The following is a 17683-nucleotide window of genomic DNA, read 5'->3' as shown; positions in this document are numbered from 1 at the left end:
TTGCTTTATTATTGTAGCTGTAGCAATAAATAATAAGGGAAGGATTCTGGATCAGCACCATGATGGAAACTTGTGCCCACAGTATATACAGTATTCTGAAGAAGGTCTAAAATGTCACTGTGTGTGCATGCATGTGTGTGTTTTATGTATATGGATCTTTGAATTATTACTCATAATATAACATTGTCCAGACATGGCTTGTAAGGACATGAGGAGGAAACAGTAGGAGCTGTGTGAGGCTACTAAAGGCAGTGGATCCCTCAGCAGCTGGATTACAAAGAGCACAGGTAACATTAACACATGTACCAGAGGTTGGAGAAGTATTCCAGTATAAAAATAATAATAAGCACAACTGAAATGTTTTGCTTCTTTTCTGTCATCATTTTATTATAGATTAAGCGTAAGAGTTGTTAAGTGTGGATAATTAAATAATAGTTTATTGCAATAGCAAGTTGTGCCTTGTTCTCAGATGGACAGCAAGTGGAGAGTGATAGATGAGATGAGGGGATGGAAGGAGGAAGAGAGGCAAAGAGTGATTCACAGGCAGGATCTAGTTTATTTCTCAGTTTTTTGTTGCCTTATGGTTCCAAGCGCTGTCACCAATCTTTGCATTTTGTTATTATCTCATGACACTTGTTTAATCAGCTACCATCTCTCCTATGGACTTTTTAATGTCTACAGTCTCAGATCAGCACAGCCCTGCCCTCCAGCACTATCAGCAGCAGGAGCAGCAGCAACCCCTCAACAGCAACATTGTACCCATCAGGTAAAACATAGGCTACGTTTGCTTTGCCTCACAACAGTGATATAGTATGATGCGGTCCCATATTAGATTCTTGATGAATGTGTGTTGTTGTTATTCAGCCTGGTTCAATGTGCCCCTTTTTAGCTTTGAGCACCCGCCCCTATAAACGTCTCTGCACGGCCCTGGATGTATGTATGTACGAGTGTGATGTATGTATGCATGCAGCTATGACAGCGTTGACAGGCTTTGAAAGCGTCCTTATGTTCTGACAGAGGTGTTTTAGCTAGCAAAGCGGCGTGGCTGATGTGGAGTGAAGCCACGTTAATGACAACGTGTACAACCATTGGAGAGGTGAGCAGGACAGATGGAATAATTGAAAAAGGAAAAAGTGTGGACTTTATACCAGTTTTTAAATTGTGTTGATAGGCCACGTAAAACCAGAGTTATGATAAAAATATATACAATGTTTGGTTTTCTTCCTGAATACTATCGTTGTTCATATTTACTGCGGGAAGATTCGGTAAAAACGGCGTTTTATAAGAAAAAAGGCTCGAAAACACTCTCCGCCTGTGAGCAAAAACAAAACCAGCCCCCCACCTTTTCCTATTGGTCGAAAAAAGTACCATGTCGACCAATCAAAAAATGATATGACAATGTGACATCTAGTTGTTAAGATACGGGGGGAAGTTTTAGGAGTGACGGTGGTGTTTTGAGATGTGAGAGATTTGAGACGTTTAGCGCAAATCTTGTGTAGTTAGTGTGTAGTTAGTGTGTAGTGTAGTCAATAGTTTTGTTGTGTGTGTCAGAACAATGAGGCGACTGCTAAATGTTACAGGTGTTACAGGAGTGATACATCTCCTGTTGTCAGGCCTGCAGGTATCAGGCTGTTGTTCTCCTTTATCTCATAGTGGACAGAAATTATTTTTTGGAGTGGCACAAATAATTTGTGTGGCATCAGATTTGATGCAGAACAGCTGATTGTTCTGAAAATAGTTTGAAATGTTTATTTAAAAACGCCTTGGCTGCATTAAAAAACATAGCTGCAAAAAACTTTGTTGTTTGCCAAACTGAGTTACTTTTTTGAAGAAGTAACTATATAATTAATTGCCCAATATTGGTCATTATATACTGTAGTTTACAGACAGAGAGTTACAGGACTCTCTGTCTCCCAGACCACAGACTCATAATACAAGTCAGAGCTTTATAAAAAAAAAAAAGAAGAAAAAAAAAGTGTGTTTTCAAAATTGGAGTTCAAGTTATTTTTACTTCCAATAGTGTTAACATACTACACAGGTCATGAGCAAGATTTTTTACATTTTCATTGTAAGTGGGCTAAAGCAGTTAATTAAAAGTAGTCTAACATAAATGTAAATGCTGTAATTTGATTATTTTAATAAACCATGTAACTTGGATGGATTCGATGCTGGCGTGACCACAGTGCACACGTCTGATGTCGCTCACAGTGGTCCAAGGGACGCTCAGGGAGTTTGTGTGTTCGCTCAGACACATGAAAAATTAGAGGGAACATTGGTCATCAGCACCATTTGTTTCTGCGTTTGAGGTCAAAGGTCAGCTTCATACCTGACTCATGTTTTTCGTGTTGAACCTGTCACTGCAGAGCTGTCAGTATGTGTAAACTCATCTTTATTCCCTGATGTAGAAATGTCTTTGACTTGTTTGAACAGTTTATTCTGAGTGTTGTCACTTTCTGTTTTAAAACTTCCTGTCACCACTGCCCAATGTTCCCTCTAATTGTTTGTGTGTCTGAGTGAACAAACAAACTCCCTAAGTGGTCCCCTCGACCACTGTGCATTGAATCCATCCAAGTTACATGGTTTATTAAAATAATCAAATTACAATATTTATATTTATGTTAGACTACTTTTAATTTAACTGCTTTACCCCACTTACAATGAAAATTACAAAAAATCTTGTTCATGACCTGTGTAGCAAGTTAACACTATTGGAAGTAAAAATAACTTGAGCTCCAATTTTGAAAACACAACTTTCTTTTTTTTCTATAAAGCTCTGACTTGTATTATGAGTCTGTGGTCTGGGAGAGAGTCTGTAACTCTCAGCTATCTGCTGAGGTGTCTGCCCTGGAGGAGCTACCCCAGGACCATGAATATTTTTAAAGAGGCAAGTATTCTGTTAGTCATTTTTTTTTTAGATATCACTTGTTAGATCTTTATTAACAGGATTGTTTGCATCTTTCTGAATACATCTAAGTGACACGGCAGCCGGCAGTTACATCAGCCCTGTAAACCCAGGTGACAGATGATGCGGTGGACAGTGGAAACGACCATCCCTAGACCTTATGGAGATGACCCTGTATGATACTCCACTTACTAGCTGGAAATACAAACCAAGGTCTTGCTTGTGGCACCTCCTCCATCTCTCTGGTGCTGGTCCAACACATTCAGCATCACTGCCTGAGACACTTTTTGTCAAAATGCAAGCTATTAAATTCCAAGACTTGGTGAAGCTTAAAAGGTAAAGTAAGAAATAAATTGCTTCCAAAAGAAATCTGTAAATTGTTCATAGAAAGAGAAGGTGGGTATAACTTAAGAGGGAAATGGAATTTTAAAATACAAAGTGCTAGAACAACTTTAAGAACTATGTCTATCTCAATTGCAGGAGTTAAATTATGGAACAGTCTGACAGAAGACATTAAAGAAAGTAAAAACATAAACCAGTAAAATACAAAAACTAAATTTTAAATAAGTATAAGAATGAAGTTAATTGGTGTTAACCCAGGACGGTAATGTTGCTGGTAATGGTGTTGTGGTTCTTTTTTGGGGGGTTTTGTTTTGGTTTGTTTGTTTTTCCATAACTTGTGTATCTGCAAATATACACATTCTGTATTGTTCATATGAAAGAAACTATACTGTTGTGGGGCTTGCTAATTTCTTTTTTTAATGTATGTTTTGCTTTGTTTTGCTTTACTTTTGTTTCATATGTTGTTTGTTTAATTTAAGACTAAAACAAAAATTAAATGAATGAGAGGTAAAACTTGAGGGGGTAGGGACAAATAAGTAAATACTTCTGCCTACTCCGTTTCAAACAAATAATGGACTGATATTTGGAAATGATTGTGAAGGCACATGAACTGAACTGAACTGAACATGCCCTTGAAACAGCTATCGGATACCTTGGGATCCTATTGTATTGTATGTACTCCTATCTATTGTATACTGTCAGAAACCTTGGAGTAGTGCTGGATAGTTCCCTCAAATTAGACAAGCAAGTGGCTGCAGTGGTGAAAACCAGCTTCTACCAACTGGGCCTCTAAGGCAATGTCATAATTAAGACATAATGACCTTGAAAAGCTCATTCATGCTCTTGTAACTTTGAGATTGGACTACTGTAATTCTCTTTATTTGGTCACCAACTTTCCCTCATCCAACGCCTGCAACTAGTCCAAAATGCCGCAGCACGCCTTTTAAGCGGCACCAGAAGACATGACCATATCACACCCACCCTCGCCAACCTTCATTGGCTTCTCGTCAAATGCTGTTTCGTTTTTAAAATCCTCTTATACACTTTTAAAAATTTAAACAACCTGGCACCCAGTTACTTAATTGACCTCCTTGACCTCTACATCCTCACAAGAGCACTCAGATCCTCTAACGAGGGGCTCTTAATGCAACCAATGTCTCAACGGAAGACTTGGGGAGGTCGTGCTTTTGCCGCACTCTGGAACAGCTTGACGATTGATGTCCGTGTGTCGGAATCCATCCAAACCTTTAAATCTCGTTTAAAAACCCACCTGTTTAAGCTTGCCTTCCAAACAATTTAGTTTTTAACTTTTCCCCAGTTCATGCTTGTTGTCACATCACCATTTTATAACTGTATTTCTTTTGCTGATAATTGTATTTCCTGCTCTTTTACTGCTGTAACCCCACAAATGTGGCTCGCGTGTGAAACACTTTGATGTACCTGGGACTTTTAAATGTCCTATAGAAATAAAATTGAAACCGAAACTGAAATAATTATCAACCACACGCAGAGCAGAAACATGTGGAAACATCTGGAGCTCAGTCTCAGTTTGATTCCTCAGAGGTTTACCTCAGTCCTGCTCCTCTGCTTCCTGTTTACAGCTCACACATCATGCTGTGTACTGAGAGTCACAAGGTCAAAGCGAAGCCCTGGTACTCTGACAGAGAGCAAGCACAGTTATCCTAATGTGTGACATCACTTTTTAACAAAAGAGCATTCAGCTTTCACAGCCAGCCAACATCCTGTCACACTGAGCATGTGCAAACACAGCTCTCAGCTTCCATTACTCACAACCTCCAGCCCTCTACTTAAAAGCCCAGAACAAAGCTTGTGACAGCACAGACAGAGGTGATATTCACGCTCTGTTTCTGGGTGGGAAACTCACCTGTGGGTGTGGCTGTTCCTCCCCTACAATCTCTGATGTCAGATCTGCTAAATTAGGCTAAATTGAAACCAGACTCAAACAGAAAACAGCATCAAAGCGCTGCTCCATCCCTGGACCCAAATATATGTTTCACCATCACGCTGCAATGAATCTTGGAATAGGGTGGGCCCACCTGTCCTTCAAATCCAGGGAGAAGGAGGATACATTTGTAGGAGCCTGGGATTCTGGATGGCCTTTGTGGCCTCGCTGTTATGTCATCAACCTTTAGAGGAAGCAGAGGCTGAATTCAAACACAGCCGCTGACTTCCTGTGTTCTGCTCTGACAGCTGCCATGTGTCACAGTGTGGATAATAAAGCCATCAAACTTCACTCAGCTCCAATAACAACATCAGTGTTTGATGTCCAGAGGATTCATCAGCTTTAACCATGATAGAAGCAGGAAGTCAAGATGAAGATGAACCATGTTGTGACTGAAGGACAAAGCTGAAACATACAGATGTGTACAGATGTGTCAAGCTTTGGACGTAAACACAGGTGGAAAACGAAGCAGCAGTCATGTTTGGAGGCTCACTGAAATCATCCCAGCTGACAGTAGAAAAGTTTGAAAACAGCACATGAATTTAATGAATCATTTTTAGAACTTAGATAAAGTGTTCATGTCCAAAATCTTTAAAAGCACCAAGTCTACAGGTCCTTCTCAAAAAATTAGCATATTGTGATAAAGTTCATTATTTCCTGTAATGTACTGATAAACATTAGACTTTCATATATTTTAGATTCATTACACACAACTGAAGTAGTTCAAGCCTTTCATTGTTTTAATATTGATGATTTTGGCATAAATAACTCATGAAAACCCAAAATTCCTGTCTCAACAAATTAGCATATTTCATCCGACCAATAAAAGAAAAGTGTTTTTAATACAAAAAAAGTCAACCTTCAAATAATTATGTTCAGTTATGCACTCAATACTTGGTCGGGAATCCTTTTGCAGAAATGACTGCTTCAATGCGGCGTGGCATGGAGGCCAATCAGCCTGTGGCACTGCTGAGGTGTTATGGAGGCCCAGGATGCTTCGATAGCGGCCTTAAGCTCATCCACAGTGTTGGGTCTTGCGTCTCTCAACTTGCTCTTCAGAATATCCCACAGATTCTCTATGGGGTTCAGGTCAGGAGAGTTGGCAGGCCAATTGAGCAGTGGTTTTGGCACTGTGAGCAGGTGCCAGGTCGTGCTGAAAAATGAAGTCTTCATCTCCATAAAGCTTTTCAGCAGATGGAAGCATGAAGTGCTCCAAAATCTCCTGATAGCTAGCTGCATTGACCCTGCCCTTGATAAAACACAGTGGACCAACACCGGCAGCTGACATGGCACCCCAGACCATCACTGACTGTGGCTACTTGACACTGGACTTCAGACATTTTGGCATTTCCCTCTCCCCAGTCTTCCTCCAGACTCTGGCACCTTGATTTCCGAATGACATGCAAAAGCAACAGTCCAGTGCTGCTTCTCCGTAGCCCAGGTCAGGCGCTTCTGCCACTGTTTCTGGTTCAAAAGTGGCTTGACCTGGGGAATGCGGCACCTGTAGCCCACTTCCTGCACACGCCCGTACACGGTGGCTCTGGATCTTTCTACTCCAGACTCAGTCCACTTCTTCCGCAGGTTCCCCAAGGTCTGGAATCGGTCCTTCTCCACAATCTTCCTCAGGGTCCGGTCACCTCTTCTCGTTGTGCAGTGTTTTCTGCCACACTTTTTCCTTCCCACAGACTTCCCACTGAGGGGCCTTGATACAGCACTCTGGGAACAGCCTATTCCTTCAGAAATTTCTTTCTGTGTCTTACCCTCTTGCTTGAAGGTGTCAATGATGGCCTTCTGGACAGCAGTCAGGTCGGCAGTCTTACCCATGATTGCGGTTTTGAGTAATGAACCAGGCTGGGAGTTTTTAAAAGCCTCAGAAATCTTTTGCAGGTGTTTAGAGTTAATTCGTTGATTCAGATGGTTAGGTTAATAGCTCGCTTAGAGAACCTTTTCATGATATGCTAATTTTTTGAGATAGGAATTTTGGGTTTTCATGAGTTATGTATGCCAAAATCATCAATATTAAAACACTGAAAGGCTTGAACTACTTCAGTTGTGTGTAATGAATCTAAAATATATGAATCTAAAATATATCTAATGTTTATCAGTACATTACAGGAAATGCAATATGCTAATTTTTTTGAGAAGGACCTGTATATACAAGCTTTACATGAAATGAAGCAAATGCAAATTCAACTATCATCTATACAAATACTTTAAAGTGTTTCCACTACAATCAGTTTCAGTTTCATGCAAGTTAGCATATGACAAATAAAACTGTTACAAAGTCAACATTGCAATTATATGTATTTTCACATGACTGTAAAACATGATCGTTGGGCTTCATTTCTGTACTGAACAGTCATTTTCAGAGTAGTTAGTAAATAACAGTTAGCTAATGTTGTTCATGAGACTAAAATCATCTCACTTTGGTAATGTAAATATAATATGGCCAATATTAAAGTTATTATTACATTAATCGTTATTAGTGATTACAGCAGTGAACTTGAACTCTGTGTCGAATACTGAGCTTCAGTAAAGATTCAGGTTTTAGTTATTTATATTTCCTATCACCTTAAATCTTCACAGTCTCTGTTACACCTTTTTCATTAGTACTTACTCGGCTCGGCTCATCACAGCTCCACTTGGTTCTTATGGTTTTCCATTAGGTGCTAATTCCTGGTACCAGCTACTGTACTGGTACCTACTCCACCTGCAGATGCAGGAGTAGAGGAGAGGAAGACAAGAGCGACTGAGGGAACTTATGGTAGAGCACAGACATGACAGGCTGGGGAAACATGATGGAATAAAACACAAGGAGAGGAAACAAGGCACAATGACTCCTACTACTAAATAAATACAGAGGGCTTACAAGGGGAAATCTAATAAACCATACTGGACAGAATAACCTAGGAACCATAGAATACAAGTGAACTCAAAAATAATACAGAATTATCAAAATTGCATGAAAATTCAAAACACTGCGACAAAATGGGGGACCATGATAGATATAGTATGATGGGATTCATATTAGATTCTTTATGAGTGTGGGTTGTTGTTATTCAGCCTGGTTCTATGCGTCTGTTTTTAACTTTAACGTGTCTGCACCGCACTGTGTAGGAATGTTTATTACAAGCACATGAACAAGCTCTTGTTTCACTGTTTACAGAGAGGAAATCTGTTTCTGTGAATCAGCCTGCAGTACAGAAAGGAGTTCCATCAGAACAGCTCATTCCTGTGGTCACGGTCAAAGGAATGTGTTGCCAAGCAGCAGTTATTATTCCATGTATGGAGTTGTTGACTTTTCTTTCTGTGACTCCGCCCAGATTAAGGAGTGGACTTTGGATTTTCCCCTTTCTCTGTGACTGTTACAGAAATGTGATCCTTCACCATCACTGACTGCTTTCAGATGTGCAGGAGTTTGTCTCATAGCAAAAAATATTACCTTTATCAGGTTCTGGGAAGATATTTTAAATATTCACTAAATTAACTTTTTTAAAATTTTTGTCACAGTTTGAAGTTTAGGATTTATTCTGTTTATAGTAACATTGACTCCTAATATTAACAGCTCTGCTCCACAAACACAACATATCATTCATTGATTTCTGTGGTCAAATATTTTCTTCCAGGAGTGTCACTGGAGGGAATCAAACCTGGTCCTGCAGTTTGTTCCTCCTGACATGTATTTGAGTATAAATGCAGTCTGTGCTCATTAACTGAGGCTGTCCTGCTTCTAAGTTCACCTGCTTTAATTTAAAGGTGACATGAATCCATGTGAAGCTTTTAGTGAGCGTAAACACAGAGAATCAAAGCATCAACATGAAGAAGCTGAGAAGCTGAATCAAGCACATGAATAAAGACCTCCTGACTCTGACTGAACACCTGAAGTCCAGTCTATGAGATGAGCTGTGAAGGTGACTGTCAGCCAGTAAAGATCCACTAAGGCAGCACTGATCACTCTGCTGTGTTTGAAACAGCTGCAGGATTTTCACCCAGAGCTGAATCGAATGAAAGAAGCTGTGTGTGAGCTTTAAAAGAAGAAGTCCTGTTAGAGATGCTGCTCACTGGCAGGAGAATTCATTTCAAATCAAAGGTTACTGAAGACACAACTCATTATAATGAAGCTTTCATCAAGCTCCTGGATAATGTAGTATCTGGGGTCTTGCCATTCTGATACAAAGATCCATTAATTCTTAAATCAACAGATTTAATGCAGACTAAATGTATTCTCTGTGTTTTTCTACTTTTAATAGAAAATCTTATGTGCTCCGTTCAATGAGTCCCTCCTCTCTGACTGTTACTGACACTCAGCACAGCCACCAACTGCCTGTACTTAATTGCTGTGGGGAAAAATAACATAAAAAAAATAGAAACGCAACAAACAAAGTGAATTTTGGGGGTCTGTGATTGTTCCTTTAAAAAAAAGAAGAAAATTCAGTCCCTGGTGAGGGAGGCGAGCTCTAGCCCCTACTAATGGGATTTCCGGCTCTTTTTGGAGAACCAGCTCTTTCGGCTCCCAACCGGCTCTTCAGGTTGTTTTGTTGCTTTAATTAATTTATTATTAACAACAATATAAAATTATGCACAGAAGGAATTACTAATGTAAAAAAAAAACCATGGTTTTATTTATATATGTTTATATATAAATATATGTGGTGGCCCCTAGAGACAAAGCACGTACAAACTCCAAAACACATTTCTAGCGTTAACTGAACTTCCAAATCAGAGCTACCTAGATCACTTAAATTACACAATTGGAAACATATGTGTATTGTTTGTGTATTTATACACAAGCACTCATATATATTCAAATAATTTAAAAAAAATGTTCATTTACCTGTTACTACCACACACAAAAATAAAAAGGCCTTGTTAACCCTAGAACACTATCGCCGGGTGATTTATACCCGAGAAAATACATTTACATGATTTCTCCCTCCTCCAGCTGTTTGTGTGTCGGGGAGCCTGTGCCTTCACCACGGAAGTCTCAAATGTCCCAGGAATGGGTGGACCAAAGACCAGCTTTCCAGAGTCATTATTTTGTTTTAGGAGGTTTATTTTTCATTTTGTTAGACATGGCACAGTTGAAAGTAAAAGAAGACCACTCTAATTTGTCATGTGTTGTCATATTTTGATATATTTGATTACTTTTCATTGGTTATATTATATCGGGTAAAAATCAACCGGCACTAGTGATCGTGTTACTATTTATAGCGATAGTGTTCTAGGGTTAAATAAACCGATTTAATGCAGACTAAATGTATTCTCTGTGTTTTTGTACTTTTAAGAGAAAATCTTATGTGCTGCGTTTAATAAGTCCCTCCTCTCTGACTGTTACTGACGCTCAGCACAGCCACCAACTGACTGTACTTAACTGCTGTGGGAAAAGTAACAGAAAAAAAATAGAAACGCAACAAACAAAGTGAATTTGGGGGGGCTGTGATTGCTCCTTTAAAAATAAGAAGAAAATTCAGTTCCTGGTGAGGGAGGCGGGCTCTGGCCAGTGGCCCCTCAGGCCCACCCACAAACAACTCTGGGTTTTTCCTTCTTTCCCAAACTTTTTTCTCTCCTGATCTTTGTGTCTCTTCTGACGCTGATCATCTCCATGCGAAGGTAAGTGAGGCAGCGTGTAATGTTTTCCTGACTTACATCAGCTTTATTCAGCATTAGTTCTTCTTTGAAACAGCAGGAGAGTTACCTGATGGTCAGCAGCTGACACATTGAATACAGAGTCGTCTGGAGAGCCACTGCAGAGACTCTGAGCTCCATTCTTAATACTCAGCGAGAGAGGTCACAGTTTAATAGGCTGTGTCCCAATCCAGCGACCACATGCTCCGAAGTACGCACAATTTACGTACTAGGAAGTACGAGAAGAGTGGAAGTGAGAGGCTTGTGAAATGGGATGGTCTGGCCTTCGTTGCGCTACTCAGTTTGCCTAGCAACCATGATACTAACCGTGAGAAATGTTTCACACAGCTTTGTTTGACATAAATGAAGGAGAAAAAATGTTTTTTTGTTCATTCATTTTTTTATGACATCACTTTGATTAGTTCAGTATCTGAGGCTGAGACCACGGGACTGTAAAACATGATTGTTGGGCTTCATTTCTGTACTGAACAGTCATTTTTTAGATTAGTTAGGAAATAACAATTATGTAATGCTGTTCATGAGACTAAAGTCATCTCACTTTGGTAATGTAAATATAATATGGCCAATATTATATGTATTGTCAGATTCTTATGATATATTACAGCAGTGACCTTGAACTCTGTGTCAAAGATTCAAGTTGCAGTTTATATTTCCTATCACCTTAAATCTTCAGTCAAAGACAAGTATCTTTGACTATATATATATATATTGGCCCCAGCCTTGACCTTTTGACCCTGCCGGAAGTACTCCACAAATCGAATCAATGTGTGTAATATGATCCATAAGCTTGACGAATTGCATGCGGTGAGGGGAGGGGGGTACTCTGGAAGTGTCTAATGGATTCTATATGGATGGATTCCATATAGTCTAATCACATCCGGTGTGAAAAAACTTATGTTTTCCGCCTTAGAGGGACAGGGGTTTGTGGAGGGAGGAGAATAAAATCAGAGAGGGAGGGGTATGGCTCCTGGGGGGATCTGAGAGGGAGCGGTTCCTGAGGCATGGGGGTGACACAGCAGATTTCTGTTGAGTCAGTGCTGTATAGAGAGACAGAGCGGCAGTTAGTTTTCCACAGACAAACTCATAGTTTGTATTCTGTTTAAATATTATGACAATATGATCTTGATAACCATTTTCTCAGTGAAGAACTATTTCTTTTTACAATATTAGATGTATTTTACTTTCTTATATTACAGATGCAATAAAATAAAAACCTTTAAGATTATCCGACTAGTAACGGATTGCATTTATATAGCACTTGGTGGAGGCAAACTACATCCTTGTATGTGTTTAAAAAAATCCCTTAGTGAAAAGAGCACCGCGCACATATTGAGAACTCGGTCTTATATAAAGAATTAAAACACCCTCGGATGCGTTATTGTGTGGGAAAGACTTTTCCAACAGATTTTTTCATTAGCAGAAAATAGACGGAATCCCTAAAAGGAAATGGTCTTGCTTTACACCCTCACATCGCGGATCAAGAAGGAGTCAACAAACAGCTCTAGTCAGTATCAGTATTTCTTAATGCGTATAACCTACAGTGCACCCACCTCGTATGTGTTAAAATAAGCCTTAGTGGAAAACAAGCACTGTGCCCATATTTGGAAATCGGTCCTAGTTAATTTTATTAAAACACCCCGATGAGGTATTTCGGTTTTGTGCAGCCACTCCATCTCCAAGCTTTTGTTACCATACCTCAAACATATGTACCCATACCTTAAACAAAAGAGCTGCTTTGCGCCCTAGTTGCAATTATGCAACACACTTACTTCTTTATGCAACATACATGGTCCTGCATGCTACACTCTCTTTCATACATAAGAAACTTTGTTCACAAAATGAAATTTCAGTGTGCCATTTGGAAAAAACATGTATCCGAAATACAAAACACATGGGGTAATTGCAACCACTCAAATACACACCTGAAGGCACTTACTTGCAAAACTGAACACCAATTAGCAGCCAAAACTAAGTCCATACAATAGCCAACATATACTCACATTTCTAGATGCTCTCCATAATATAGTTGTACAGAACAGACCAGATCAGCCCAGGTTTGTGGTGATATGGGATAATGTCAGTTTCCATCGGGCTGCTCTGGTCCAGGCCTGGTTCTCCAACCACAACCAACTTGAAGTGGTATACTTGCCCCCTTACTCACCATTTTTAAACCCTATAGAGGAATTTTTTCCAGCTTGGAGATGGCGCATATATGACCGCCAACCGCCTCTTCTGCAGGCAATGGAACAGGCCTGCGGCAACATTCAGGTGACAGGAATCCATGGATGGTTTTGACATGCAAGAGGATATTTTTCCCGGTGCCTAGCGGGAGAAGACATTGCTTGCGATGTCGATGAGATCCTGTGGCCAGGCCCCAACAGACGGAGGGATCCATGAGCCCACATATGCACAACTGTCATGATTTTTTGTGTTTGCAGTATAGTGTTTTTTCTATTACTGTATTATGTTTTGGGTTTTTTGGGGGGTTTATTTGCTTTATCTGAATTCATGGTACTGCAATGTACAGTGCTGCCATGTACAATATTGAGTAGGCCTATTTGCTTTTTTGGTTGTTTGAAAATGTGTCTCCTGCAAATATGCCTTCTGAATAAACAATGAAAATCAAAGAGTGTGTTCGCCCTGATCTGTAAATGTTTGCATATGATGCAAGTATGTGTCATTTTGTCAACAGAGTTACATTTTGACAAAGGAATGTTAGGTTTTGACAGCAGAGTTTAGGTTTTGGGAGTAGAGTTTCAATTTGGCACAGATGTGAATGGTATATTTCCCAGTGTTGTGTCATGTTTACTTGTGTTTAGAGTTTTGGCACAATGAGCGAAGTTTTGCAAAATGTGTTCAAGCAACGGGCAAAAACTGTAAAACATTTTTTGCCAGATTTTTGAGCGCCGCGTACCACAAAAAAATCGGTTCAATGTCAGTAAGCATAACCAGAATTGACACATAAGGCACACTGTCAATTCTTTTGAAAAAAATGAAAGATTTTAAGTATGCCTTGTAGTGCGGAACATATGGTATACAGTGCCATGAAATTTATTGCATTATTGTCACAAAACATAAATATAATGCTGGATAACTAAATGCTGCTAGTCTGTGATATAATTCCTGGTAGCATCACACCATTTGTTAGCTTACCTAGTAAACCAGCTAGCAGTTATAGTTTAAACTCTGTAATCAGTCAGCTTGGTCCGGGGCATTGCTACTGAAATAAAGCGGCTCTCTGCCTTTTCTACAGCCTGTAGGACTACAGTAATGGAGGGATTTGGAGGCGGAACTGGGCTCTGTCACACATTTTGTAGTGAACTGATGAAAGCTGTGTCTGAGATGGAGTGGATGTTAGTCCAAAAGTCCAGACATGACCTCTGCCGCTCTCAGTTGATGTGCACATGAATGATTTGTGTTTCCTCTACAGGTGTGTGTGAGTTGATGTGAATTGAGCAGCATGGATCAGTGTGAGGACAGAGAGGAGGGAGTCCCTCTCTCTAAAACCACTCTGTGTGGGGAACATGAGAGCCAGACCAAAGCTCAGAGGTGAGATGACCATCTCTAACCGTCTCTTGATTGACTCTTCTCCATGTCACAGCTAAGAAGTTGTTGGATATAAACTGCAGTGCAAACATGTCATTCCCTCAATCCCATTTAAACTGTCTCTTAAAAACAACCCTTTGGTTTCAAAACTCTCCGTGAATAGCTCACTTATCGTGGTGGAGGGGATTGTGTGTCCCAGGGATCCCCTGGGGCTTTGTTGTCTGGGGGCTTTTTCCCCCTGGTAGGGTCTCCCATGGCAAATTGGTCCTGGGTGAGGGACCAGACAAAGAGCGATTCAGAAGACCCTTATGAAAAGAATATCGAGGGAAGAGTTTACCCTGCCCGGGATAGGGTTACCGGGCCCCGCCTTGGAGCCAGTCCCGGGGAGGGTGCCCGAGCGTCTGGTGGCCGGGCCTTAATTCAATTCAATTCAATTTTATTTATATAGCGCCAAATCACAACAAAAGTCGCCTCAAGGCGCTTTATATTGTACAGTAGATAGCACAATAATAAATACAGAGAAAAACCCAACAATCATATGACCCCCTATGAGCAAGCACTTTGGCGACAGTGGGAAGGGAAAACTCCCTTTTAACAGGAAGAAACCTCCGGCAGAACCAGGCTCAGGGAGGGGCGGCCATCTGCTGCGACCGGTTGGGGTGAAAGAAGGAAAACAGTCCTTTAGTCCATGGGGCCCGGCCGGACACAGCCCGAAGAGGAGACATGGACCTTTCCTCCAGCAGACACACCACCCGCAGGAGGCGCCATAGGGGTCGGGGGCATTGTGTGCCGGGCGGCAGCCAGGAGCAGAGGCCCTGGAGGACTGATCCCCAGCTGCCAAGACTTGCAATAGGGACATGGAATGTCACCTCTCTAGTAGGGAAGGAGCCTGAGTTAGTGCGTGAGGTTGAGAGTAGAGCCGCTGCTCCTCCACAACAAGCCGCTGCTCCTCCACATTGAGAGCCAGCTGAGGTGGTTTGGGCACCGCACTTCTAGACCGATTACATCACAGTGATGTGACAAAGGCGTTCACAACACCTAGAGTCCTCCAAATGCGGCCGACAAATGCATACTCCTTTTCCCAAGATTTGATGGATCTACTCAGGTTAAACATGATTGAGAATTTTGCCAGTGTCCTGTTATATTTTAGATAGCAAGGAGCAGATGACTGAGTTAATTCAACTCTACGAGACAGCAGTGATGCAAATTTGAAAGCTAGACTGTCCCATTTCACAGCCTCGCACTTCCGGCCTTCTCGGTCTTCAAAGGACCCGGCCCATGTGGACCCCAAAATGCTGGGTCCTCCGAAGGATGCGGCCTAGGTTTTGGGACACAGCTTGTAACTGTACAACTCTGCTCTTTCAGCCTGTAGGTTGCGTGCTACATGTAGTCTTATTAGCTGTAGTATTTTTTTAAGCCTACTCCTGCTACAAGTACAGCTTCACATTATTTGGTGTAACTCCTTTGTAGCAGATCTGAAGTCTCATTTTCTTTTAGTTTGATAGCATCTCTTGTTAGCATACTATATTGCCTAGCTAGGCGTGCCATTCCCCTCTGCATCTTGGTTGGCTCTGAAGATTGTGTCGACCGTCTGGTGTGTCCCCTCCAGCACAGTACTATGCAGTCCTAGTATTAAGCAGGATCCCAGCAAACCTTATTGTTGACGTTGGGCTTCATCTTCCTGATCAATCGGAGTTAAAAACTTCACAGACGTGATACACATACAGTCTAAAACATTGGCTTGCTCAGCTCAGCTCTCCAGGACACAGCTGTGTGGGTTCCTTCAGTTTTCCTTAGTCTTCTCCTGCTCCACACCTACACATCATGTCCTGGGCTGAAGGGATTAGGGAGCCAATTCGTAAAGCCTGGCACAGATACATACTTTTTCAACTTTGCCTCTATATTAGAGAATGAAGGGAATAAGCCCCCAAAATATTGGTTCAGCTCAGAGTGGGTCTCCATAAATCAGTTTAATAAAAAGCCATTTTCCTTTAGTTTGTATTATTAAAAGTGGAAGGGTTGGGGGAAGGTCCATGTCTATATTTGCAGAGAGAAGAAGTGTGAAAAAACAGATAGGATAGAAAGTGTCAACATGGAAGTTAGTGACCAGGAGAAGCCAGGGACAGTTACTAGGTGACTTGTTCCCTTTTGCTCCTTCTTTTTTGTAATTGTTGTTTGTGCAGTGTGGGTTTCCCTCAGACTGAGCTAGAGAGGGTTGGTGCACTGCATGACCGTCTGACTCTTACTGGGTCAGCGGTGGGTTGAACATAATAGCTGAGAGTGGAAACACCAATCTTTTACTCTCCCTATGCTGACCCCTCTCAACAGTTTCTAACCATGATCTAAAGAGCTTGGAAAGAAAAGCATCTGGACTTCTTCAAGTTGCCTGAAGACGTTTCACCTCTCATCGGAGGAGCTTCTTCAGTTCTAACGTCAAATGGTGGAGAGTCCCAGATTTTAAACTCCTATGGGAGTGTCTCTACATAATCACACGAGCCAAGGTGTGAAAATCGGTGTGGGTCACAGGATGTGAGTGGGCATTAAGGCGTCTGGGAAGGATCTCAGAACTGGATTATAGATGGCAGACAGTTGGTGTTTTAAACCACCACCTCTGGTCAAAGATGGTCGTTCTCAGTGGACATAGATGACTTCTTTCACTCCTCTTTCAAACTATCTTTCTTCTTTGTCCAAAATGTGAACATTGGCATACTTGAAAGAGTGACATTTGTCTTCTAGATGCAGATGGACTTGTCCCGTCGAGGTTGCAAATGTCTTCAAGGAAACTTAAAGAAGTCCAGACGCTTTTCTTTGCGAGCTCCTTACACTACAATGAACTTGATGACAGAAAACTGAAACTGAACCTATATATATATATATATATATATATATATATATATATATATATATATATATATATGTGTGTGTGTGTGTGTGTGTGTGTGTGTGTGTGTGTGTGTGTGTATTTAGGTTCAAAGAGTGCATGTCATCACACTGGGACCAGACTGCTTCATCAGGAGACTACTACTGTACCCATTGTAAAGAAAGATCCAGAACCAGAGCTGGACTGCAGACAGCCAGCCAGAGCTGCTGTGTACAAAGTAAGACTGAACATCTGTCTGCTGATGGACTCATTTCTGAAAACCGGACTTCTTGTCATGTTGTTTAGATATTTAAGACTTTTCTTTCTCTTCAGTCTTATTGTTTTTTCTTTCAGCAAATGTTGGTCTGCAGGAGGTTTTAGATGCACATAAGATCAGTCTGAGGAGGAGATGTGAACGTGTGAC

General features: G+C 41.0%; 1 long non-coding RNA gene across 1 annotated transcript; it reads left to right on the top strand.

Moving 5' to 3' along the window:
• The first annotated feature begins 14343 nt into the window (after positions 1-14343).
• On the top strand, positions 14344-17673 carry LOC109201520 (uncharacterized). Its single transcript, XR_002061583.2, has 3 exons — positions 14344-14402; positions 17367-17497; positions 17614-17673. It is a non-coding gene; the product is annotated as an uncharacterized LOC109201520 (long non-coding RNA).
• Positions 17674-17683: the final 10 nt, after the last annotated feature.

The sequence above is a fragment of the Oreochromis niloticus genome, linkage group LG3, assembly GCF_001858045.2.
Source record: "Oreochromis niloticus isolate F11D_XX linkage group LG3, O_niloticus_UMD_NMBU, whole genome shotgun sequence".
Taxonomy (NCBI): domain Eukaryota; kingdom Metazoa; phylum Chordata; class Actinopteri; order Cichliformes; family Cichlidae; genus Oreochromis; species Oreochromis niloticus.
The sequence above is the reverse complement of the archived record's forward strand: the minus strand, read 5'-3'. Positions and strand labels throughout refer to the sequence as shown.